Below are 9,444 nucleotides of genomic sequence, written 5' to 3'. Positions count from 1 at the left end.
TAGGTTCTAGGTTATGAATTTGGGAGGTTCTGAATTCTTGGTTGTTGAACTTTTCAGAATTCTCGATCAACAACGGCTCAAAAATTTCAGTTACTGAAATCAGAATTTCAGGATTATCAAACACTGATCGGTCCAGGGACCGATCAGGCCGATATCTGATCGGTCCCTACGACCGATCAGTAGAGTTCATTCGATATCTGATCGGTCTGCAGACCGATCAGGGGTTCTGAAACGTATCGCTAGCTACTGATCGACCTCTGATCGGTCCGGGGACCGATCAGGAGGTTCCCTGATCGGTCTCCACGACCGATCAGGAGGTTCTGGCACGCATCCACCTCTGATCGGTCCGGGGACCGATCAGGAGATACTGGGTCGGTCTGTCGACCGATCCAGAACGAATCCATAACTCTTCGGTCAGTTCTATGGTTCGCAGGAAGGCTACCTGATCGGTCTCCACGACCGATCAGAGAGTTTCCTGATCGGTCCGGGGGACCGATCAGGCGTTAAAATCGATACTGATCGGACGACCGTCCGATCAGATCTCACTGTGCACTATCCCCTCATTAAATCCTCCCGACCTCCTCTCTTCCCGATCTTCTTCCTTTTCCAAAACCCTAGCCGACCGACTCATAACCTAGCCGACGCCCCTCTTTTCCTCCCGTCTTCTCGACCCATCATCTTCTAAAAGCCGAAGGTTACAATGGCGCCCAGGTAACTCTTCTTCCTCCCGAGATTTGTTCATTCTTAGCTGTTTAGCTTCTTTTCACATTTTCTCTATGTGTGTTGTCTCGGTTCTCTCTGTGTGGTCTCGGTTCTCTCTATGTGGCTCCCGTGGACTCCCATTTGCCCCGACCGTGTCCGAATCCTTATCTATCTAGGAAGAAAGCAGTCGGTGAGGGTTCTTCTAAGTCCCCAGCTGAGAAAACCAAGTCTCCTGCTCCCTCTCGACCCCAACCAGCTAGTTCCAGTAGATTCCCAAACCGCCAGTCTGAGCAAGCTTTTCAACAAAGGACATTCAAATTACTCCCTTGTAGGTCCGTGGATAGAAAACTCATGGACGAATTTTGCCCACAAGTGTCCGAAATCATAGCATACTACAACCTCGATTCACTAGTCTACTTGGAACGGGATATCAACTATGACTTGGTCTCTGAGTTCTATAATAACCTTCATGAGACTAATGATCAAGGTTTTAAAACAAGAGTTGCTAAGCGGACTCTTGATTTCAGTATCTCATCTTTCTTTGAGTATCTCAATTGTCGGAGGTGTTCCGGTGATGTCTTTTCGATATTTCCTGACTTACCAGATCAGTTACTTCCACCGTTTGATATCTCACCTGACGATATATATGAGTACTTCTTCAGACAGCCTAGACAAGGGCTAGATGAGCTAGATGTTGACTTCCCTACTTTTGTAGCCTTGAGATTATCTCCTCAAGATTACATTCTTTTTAAAATTGTCACGAACTGCCTTCTACCTATCACATCTAAACCATTATCTGAGATCCGATCATATCATTGTCTTATACTTTATGGTTTGCGTCGGCGTCTCGATTTTGATATCATGTCGAGCATCTACTCCTCGATCATATCATATTCTCAGCCTAGCGGCTTCACTATTTATATGCCTTATGGGCATATAATTACTGATTGGCTTGAGACCCTTCAGGTTGATGTTTCTAAGGGTAGAATAATCAAAATGGTCAGGCAGGATTGCCGACTTGGGAAACGGGCATTTTCCAAGTCTGGAATCATAGGGCAAAATGGGGATGTTCAGTGGAAGGATGGGAGAGCTTTAGGTGAGTTACCACGGGGACCTCCACGACAAGTTGCAGCTGCTCCTGTTGCTGCTCCTCCTGCTGACATTGGCGAGGCGGATCCAGACCTGCGCTGGCAGATCGCTGAGTTGGAGAGCCGATTTGATCGTCACGAGGAGATGGTGGCTGCTGAGTTCGATGGACTACGCATACGGATTGACCAGCGCTACGATGACCTGCGCGGGCATATTGACCAGCGCTTCGATGATATGCGCAGTCATCAGGTGGTGACACAGCAGTTGCTACTCGGATGGATGGCACGCTACCCGCCTCCGCAGTCTTACCCAGGCTATTCATCCTCCGGCATGCCGCCTCAGGATTTCACCCCTCCTGCCGATGATGGTGATATTCCTCAGTGTGAGGATGTTGATTGATACAGTTTGTTTGTTGGCTGTCTGTATTTTGGATGTTATTTGTTAGTCTTTATGACTGACCTGGATGTTTGCACTTCTGATGCTACTCCTGTATTTATGCTACTCCGTTTTCTTTTTGCTTGCTCTTTATTATGCTTCATTTTCTATTGGATATTAATATGCTGTTCACTTGCATGTCTTGTTTGTCCTTTATTTCTTTATCACTGTCTCGTAATACACTTAGAGGCATTTTGGGGGATTAAGAAAGAAAACAGTATGGGTTAAGGGGGAGTCTTTTAACATTTTCTTACTTGGTTCGCACCTTTTCGGTGTTTGACAAAGGGGGAGAAGGTAACTAAGTTTAGAATTAAATGAAAGTTTGAGTTAGGGGGAGAATCATGAGTCTCCTATTCTTACATGGTACTGTATCTATCTTAGGGGGATGATTCTCCTATTCTTACATGGCACTTTATCTGTCTTAGGGGGAGGATCTTGATTCCCCTAAAATTATGAAAATTTGAACAATTCTGATCTAAACTTAAATCGTGTTGTCAAACAACAAAAAGGGGGAGATTGTTGATACAGTCTGACCTGGCTGTTGTTTTGATGTTGACACTGATTTAAGTTTGTATCAGATATTAATTTAACTCAGAATGACTACTGATCGAGGTTGATCAGTTGGGAGGGAAAGTCCTGGTGAGTGAAGCCAGGCAAGGGAAATCCAGATGGGTCAAGGTTGACCAGACATCTGGTAAAAAGTCCAAGCAGGGAGCTTGGCACGGGAAAAGTCCAAGTATGGTGACTTGGCACGGAATGGTCAGAGAGGGCTCGGTAGCTCGTTCTCTGGACCGGATGAGGTCGGAGAGGGCTCGGTAGCTCGTTCTCCGGACTAGGTCAGAGAGGGCTCGGTAGCTCGGTCTCGGGACCAGGAAGACCTCAGGGTTTCGGGCTGGAAAGCTGCAAAACTCACTCGGTAGCATTGGATCGGTCTACAGACCGATCCAGTGATACCTTGGTCGTCTGGATCGGTCTGCAAACCGATCGGATACTCCAAGATCAGCGATCGGTCGGGTGACCGATCGGTAACCTGAACTTTACGTGGGCTATCGATCGATGCGGTGACCGATCAGATCCTGAAACATTACGTGGGTTAATCGATGCGTGGACCGATCGGTAACCTGTAATACGTGGGTTAATCGATCGTGGACCGATCGGTAACTGAAGCATTACGTGGGTTATCTGATCGGTCTGGATCGATCGTAAAGAAGTGATCGAAAGCGCGAGAAAGCGTGGGCGATGCGTGGACCGATCCACATAGTATGATCGGTCCACAGACCGATCAGGATCTTCCCGGACCGATCTCCTGATCGGTCCAGAAACCAATGGATCGGTCTGCTGACCGATCCACAGTGATGTCGCATGTCTCCTGCTACTTCTCTGAGATTTCTGACTCGTTTCTGATGCATCTGATCTAACATCTGCTTGTGAGCTTTTTGAGTTACAGGCTGCAGGTACCATGGTGATGTTTGAATTCAAATCAATGACTATCAAAGGAATAAAACAAAATGGTTTTTCTACTGGTTATCGCTGCAAATTGTGCAAAAGAAGCGTCAACGTTCACTGGCTTGTTCAGTTGGTTCACTGGCTGCGATCAGCTTGACTCTTCCTTATTGGTTCGAGCTCAGAGACACCAGTGAAGACCAAGGATGGTATTGGTGTGAGTTCAGATGAGGAAGAAGCGTGATTGGCGACGCCTGGTTTGGCGACAGTGATACGCTACTGGTTTGCAGTGATTCGATGCAGGCAAACGCAGTGAAGAAAGCAGAGAAATAAGAAGGAGGAAGAGGAGAGGATGAAATATACTCTGGAAAAACTCTCTCTGTCGTTCAAGCAAGAGGCTGTGCGTTTTCGTTGAGCTCTTGGCTGATTCCTCCTGTCGTTGTTTTTCTGCTTCGTGGCTGTAAGTTAAACTGTTAAATCCTTTAGCCACACTCTGTAAGTAATTGTGCTTCACTTTCAAAGCTACTCTTGTGATCTTTGTGGAGAGGTTACTCCACCGAGAAGGAGGATCTTTAGCCGGAATTTATCCGGGGTGCGATCTACCGAAGATCAAGGAGTCGTCCACCTTACGGACACGCCGAGGAGTAGGGGCAAGTTATCCCCGAACCTCGTAAATCCTAGTGTTAGTGTGCTTATGTTTTTCTCTCTTTTAGTTGTCTAATTCCGTTGTGCTAACGATTATCTGTGTAGAAGTTTTCGTTTAAGTTTTTAAAGGAGCTATTCACCCCCCCTCTAGCCATCTAAGATCCCAACATTCATGACATATATTACATCCCCCAATGGTCAAGGAACTTAACTAAGAGTTTCTTGCTAAAATCAGGCCTCCCAATCGATCCACGGATCGATTGGAATGGCTTGATCGATCCATTGAACGATCCAGGTGGCTTCTGTATACGGAACTTAGGTTGGATCGATCCAGTGATCGATTCAGCACGCTACTGTGCTCGGGGGAATATTCTGGATCGATCGGCTGATCGATCCAGACTGGCCAATCAATCCAAGGGCTTTCTGTTCGCGACAGAAAGCATCCGGATCGATCGGCTGATCGATCCAGGAGCTTACTGTTCGCGATACAAACTTCTCAATCGATCGGCTGATCGATTGAGAAGCCTCCAATCGATCGGCCGATCGATTGGGGTTTCTGATTTCGTACCAGAAGTCTGATTTCAGCACTGTTTCGTGCCTCAATCACACATACAAGTTCTAAAATGACTAGGAAACAATCTAGCATCACATAACTAATGTTCTAAGCATAGTAGAGTGCATAATTTACTAGTTCATGACATTTAAGCAAACTGAACTGCAGAACTAAAAGTAACAAAGTTCTAATGGTTAAACTTGTTAAATCCCTAAGATCTTCATTCCAAACTCCAGCTCACACACATCTTCATCGTTGCATTGACCTCCAACCTTCGCTAATCCATCTTCCCTTTACCTTTATCTGCAGTATAAGGAAAATAGTATCTGTAAGCTTGAGAGCTTAGTAAGAAACCATCTACCTCACTAAAACATGCATTCGATGCAATATGCTTTTGAAAGAATGCTATTAAAATCATATGCTGAACTTGAGAAACATGGCATACTGAAATCACTACACGTGAATACAAAACATGGCATACAGGTTCATAAGATATGGAAATCAAAATTGATCATAAGACTATCACATGCCTCTAAAAGAAAACTAAACAGAGCATGAACTAAACTAAGCTGATGCTAAACTAATACTAGAGTTGTACTACTTTCACATAGCTATTTTGTGAGGTTCTGAAAACTAATTACATAATAAGTGAAAATACATAATCATGCTGCTGTTTGGGCCCGGCAACTGTACTTGCTGTGCGCGCATCCCTAACTAAACCCGGGGTTACAAATTCTGAATCTAGTAGGGTTTACTAGGTTAGCTGAACCTAGGGACGACTATGGGAGCCCAACCCAATGGATATCTAATCCAGTACAGTGCCACTGAGAAAATAAAATACTGAACATAACTAATTATTACTTGTCTTGCTCTTTCTAGGTTATCTGAACCTAGAGCTAGGTTGGTTGAATCTAGAGGCGACTGTGGGAGCCCACCCATTGGACATCTAGTCCTGTAAAAGCTGAAGCAAGACTAAATAAGCTGTAAAAATGCTTCTATTGCATTTCTCTAAGCTAATAAAATGCCTAAGTTGCATTTTAACTGGGCTAGCAATTTAATCGAACACTTGGTATGCGCTGATTCGCATCCCTGGTGCCGAGAATCTACATACTACTAAACCGAAGCATAAAATTCATACGGAAGCTACTTTTACTGCAGGTGAGGGGTTTCTTACCTCCTGTGCTAGTTTCCTTACGATTCTAATCGCTAGATTTCCGGTGGAGATGATCTTCTTGACAATCCTCTCGCGTCTACGGGTTCCTCTCGCGGAGAGAAGCGTCCTCGTGTCGGAGTCGTCGCCGGAAGATGCTCCTAGAGCCTTTGGGATGAAACCCTAGCCCTTGGGGGCTTGGTGCGGCGAGAGAAGGAGAGGAGGGTGGGGGCGGCGTGAGGTTAGGGTGAGGAGGAGAAAAGTTACGTTAAAAATAACTCTTCACTTATTAATTCCCTATTTATATTAAGTGGGTAATTTCGCCCAACTCTAATATAAATTTAATTGCCTCCCTTTTCTTTCAGCACGGCCCTGCTGGGTTCACTTGGTTTCTAAAGTCCACCATAAGTCGTAGAACCCAATAGGTCTCGGGTTTAATTCCCGCGAAGGCTATTTTCATTTTCTATTTATTTTTGCTACTTTCGCTATTCTAAAAATTCCATAAAAATATCCTAAAATTCCAGAAAAATACTAGAATATTTCTAATAATTATTTTGAGAATTTTCGGGCATTACACTTACAGAGGGATCGGGCCCTTCGGAAACGGATACGGATCCGTGGCTTCGCTCGGACTCAGCCTCCGACTCGCTCTCACTCTCGGTCAGGTTGATTTGGTCCTGGGCCATCAGCGCCAGTAAACTTGTCTGATCGAGTTCGTCGTCGTCGTCTTCTGAGGAAGATTCATCCCACGTCACCTTCAGGGCCTTCTTCCTTCTCTGCTTCTTTGCTTCCTTTTGGTTAGGGAAGTTGGCCTTGATGTGCCCCTTCTGGTTGCATCCGTAGCAGATCACTTCAAATTTTACCTTAGAATTCGGTTGGGCCTCCTTGGATTGGACTGCCTTCTTTAGGTCCCTCTTGTTGAAACCTTTCTTCTTCTTGTAGAGTCTTTTCACCAGGTTCATGAGTTCAATGGTTAATTCATTGTCTTCTTCATCTGAGTCGGTTTCTACTTCCGGCTCCTGTTCGGTTCTTCGTCGTGATCTTGATTCGCGAGCTCCACCGGTACCTGCAAGCAAAGCAATTCCTTTCTCAGAAGGCTGTGCATTAGTCTCCTCATGAAGTTTGAATTCTGAAAATAGCTCGTCTAATTTAATTGAAGATAAATCTTTGGAGACTTTGTAGGCATCTACCATTGATGCCCACAATGTACTCCTAGGAAAAGAGTTGAGTGCATACCTTATGATGTCCCTATTTTCGACCTTTTGACCGATTGCGTGGAGGGAATTGAGGATGTTTTGTATGCGTGCGTGGAGTTGATAGGCCGTCTCACCTTCTTGCATTTTTAGGTTATACAATTTATTAAGCAACAATTCACGTTTACTTACTTTTGTGTCAGTGGTTCCCTCCTAGAGTTCGATCAGCTTCTCTCAAAGCCCCTTTGCTGATGTGAACGGACCAACTCGATTGAGCTCCTCCTTGGTTAGTCCGCACTGGAGGGTGCAGGTCGCTTTTGCATCAGCTTCCACCTTCTTGATTATGGTCGGTTCCCATTTTTCGCAGGGTGTCGACTTGCCGTCTTCGTCGGATGGGAGTTGTAGTCCAGTCTTGACGATCATCCATGTATCGAACTGAGTCTTGAGGAAGGTTTCCATTCGCCCCTTCCAATATCCGAAGTCTTCTCCGGAGAAGAGTGGAGGGCGAATAGTGCTAAAACCTTCTTGTTGGGTCATTCAAAATCTAAACGACAAAAACAATAAAATCGGTTCCAAGACTAGGTCTTGGATTAGCAGTGCGGGAGAAATAAGGGAAAACGAGCTCGAGTGGTATTGTACCAACCTCGAGCAAAACTAATTCGATTAAAACAATTAGAATGTAGCTATTAAGATAATTCTAATTTGACTCCAAAAAATCTGAAAATACCACGAAAAAAATGTTTCGAATAGTGGTTGTACTGATTCAAAACGACCCCGCTCTGATACCAATTGTTGGATTGAAAGCGCTAGAGGGGGGGTGAATAGCGCTCGTGGCTTTCACAATTCGAATTCGTAAATCGTACGAAAAACTAACAGAGTAATAAGCAGCGAAAAATAAGAACAAGCACACAGACAAGAAGGAATTTACTTTGTTCGGAGCTTGTGACGACTCCTACTCGAAGGCCCGCGATCCTTGATCACTTTCCGTGGGCAACAACTATAAGTTCGAATAGAGTACAAATATTACAATTAAGTACAATTGAAAAAGACAGTTATACCGACAACAGTATAGTAATCTGAAGATTCGGAGCTTCGGGTCGTCGGTGTCAAGTCGCAGCACTTCCGGGTCGTCTTGTTAGCAGCTAGTTGCAAAGCGATCGCTTGGAATTCATTGATTGAAGGTGCTGCTCGAAACCCCCTTTTAAACAGTTCTCAAGGCACCCTAAAGTCCATCCAAGGCGCCTTAAACAAGCCGAGTCACCCGCGTGGATCAAGCCTGAACTGGTCGTGACTTATCCCTTCAAGGCGCCTTCTATGCTCTCTAAGGCGCCTTCATCCACCAGTCCAAGGCGCCTTGAGCTCCCTTCAAGGCACCTCCAAGCTTGCTTCGTAGGCAACTCAGCTTTGCATCCGAGGCTTCCATGGAGGCGCCTCGGACACTGTTCATCTGAGGCTAAGTTGTGCTCATTTGGTCCTGCAAAAATTGTTAGTCCCAAACACATACCCTGCAAAACAAAGTTAGCACAAAACAATATAGATATGATAATAGAGTATGATGACAGTCTCCGGACTCTCCGGGTCTAACTTCAGATTTCCGACCAGAAACCCTAGGTCGACCCGACGCCTAGTGTTCCCTCTACGGGGAACGCGTCCTCACCTACTCCACTTAGGAGAATTACCTGTTGCCAGTGCGATCCTCTAGATCGATTGGACTTTTTCTTGGTGCTCGATGCTTCCGGACTTTCTGCTGGACTTCCACTTCCCGGTTGGTCCAGTCTTTCACCTGGTTCGCAACACCAGGATTTTCCACCTAGGGGTACCCCCCTAGGACTTTTGCATGAAGCACTCGACCCACCTAGACTTTCCGCATAGGGTTACCACCCCCTATGACCTAGGGTTACCACCCCCTAGGGTTTTCATCTTGCCTAATCACAGTCAGAGTTTTTGCCTAAGTACACTTAGGACTTTCCTGCAATCTCATTCAGACTGTTAGATCACCACACACCTTAACTTTGAATCCTTTGCCATTATCAAAACTCGGGTTCGATCGTCGGATGCTTCCCGCACCAACAGCTTAGTCTATAGATCTATTCTAACATGTTACGACTGGTAGGACTTGACTTGCAGCCGCGTAGGGCCGAAGGGAGTCGGAAGCTTCTAGCGAGTCTGGGCCATGTGGCCCTGACAGGTGTTGTACTCTCAACTAACATAGGGTACGACCGTGTGAGGGTTGC

This window comes from Zingiber officinale, chromosome 7A (genome assembly GCF_018446385.1).
Source record: "Zingiber officinale cultivar Zhangliang chromosome 7A, Zo_v1.1, whole genome shotgun sequence".
NCBI lineage: Eukaryota > Viridiplantae > Streptophyta > Magnoliopsida > Zingiberales > Zingiberaceae > Zingiber > Zingiber officinale.
Note: the sequence above shows the minus strand (reverse complement) of the source record.